At 46.6% G+C, this 1,240-nt stretch overlaps 1 pseudogene; it reads right to left on the bottom strand.

Moving 5' to 3' along the window:
• The window catches only part of LOC119350949, a 47,199-nt pseudogene extending 46,164 nt beyond the window's left edge, over positions 1 to 1,035 (bottom strand).
• Positions 1,036 to 1,240: the final 205 nt, after the last annotated feature.

The following is a 1,240-nucleotide window of genomic DNA, read 5'->3' as shown; positions in this document are numbered from 1 at the left end:
GGTTAAGCATATTCTTAGATACCTTGTTCACACCCCAAAGTTGGGTCTATGGTACCCCAAGGATGCTAAGTTTGATCTCATTGGGTACACGGATGCAGATTGGGCTGGAGATAAAGTGGATCATAAGTCCACCTCCGGTGCATGTCAATTTCTTGGATGCTCCTTGGTAAGTTGGTCCTCGAAGAAATAGAATTGTGTTGCCCTCTCCACCGCCGAAGCTGAATACATTGCTACCGCCAGTTGTGCAACTCAATTACTATGGATGAGGCAAAATTTGAAGGATTACAGTATCACCTATAGACATGTGCCTCTTCTATGTGATAATGAAAGTGCCATCAATATTGCCGAGAATCCCAAAGATCACACCCGCACCAAGCACATTGACATTAGGTACCACTTCTTGAGAGATCATGTGGAGAAGGGTGATATTTACATTGCTCATGTTGGCACAGATATGCAACTTGCAGATATTTTCACCAAGCCATTGGACGAAGCAAGGTTTTGTCAACTTAGGCATGAACTTGGTATCCTGGAGCTTGACAACATTATGTGAAATCTAGTACCCATGCATGCATTTTCATAATGTCTTGTCTTGATGTAGGCATATTCTTAGGGGGAGACATTCAATTCATGAGTACTCTCACCCTACATAATGCATAAATAGAACCAACACTCTCAAAGTCACTATGACACTTATTTTGTGTCGATAGTACTTTAAAATGATGGGGTAATAATCATGGGTCCAAAAGTTCAAATTTTTGGTCTCCCAAGTTATGTATACTCATACATGGTGACTTAGCCTACAACTCTTTTTAGTTGTTTATATGGGTTTGAGATATTGTTGTGACTAAAGCTACTTATATATCTCTCTCTATAAAAATATACATATAGCGTCATCACCTCATCACCCTTCACAACATCAGAACCAGCTCTCAGCATTCTAGCTGGTCGGATCATCCGGACGTCCAGGCTGTGCTCCCCTGTCTGCCCGGATATCCGGGCCCATTCCAGGACATCTGGCCCTGCCCGGATCATCCGGGGCTCCTTCCGGACATTTGGGTGGGTCTTCGCCCTGCCCAGTAACATATCGGGCCGTGTGGGGCACAGGGGGTTATTCCCCTGTTTTTCCCCTCGACCTCATCCTCTCGCCCCCCGCCGTTGGCAGCTGCTCGTCGGACCGCCCCGCCAGTCCGGCCGGCCAACTGGGCGGATCTCGACCTCACGGGTTGCCGTTGCCTCG

Source organism: Triticum dicoccoides, chromosome 1B (assembly GCF_002162155.2).
Source record: "Triticum dicoccoides isolate Atlit2015 ecotype Zavitan chromosome 1B, WEW_v2.0, whole genome shotgun sequence".
NCBI lineage: Eukaryota > Viridiplantae > Streptophyta > Magnoliopsida > Poales > Poaceae > Triticum > Triticum dicoccoides.
Note: the sequence above shows the minus strand (reverse complement) of the source record. Positions and strands in the feature narration are given on the sequence as shown.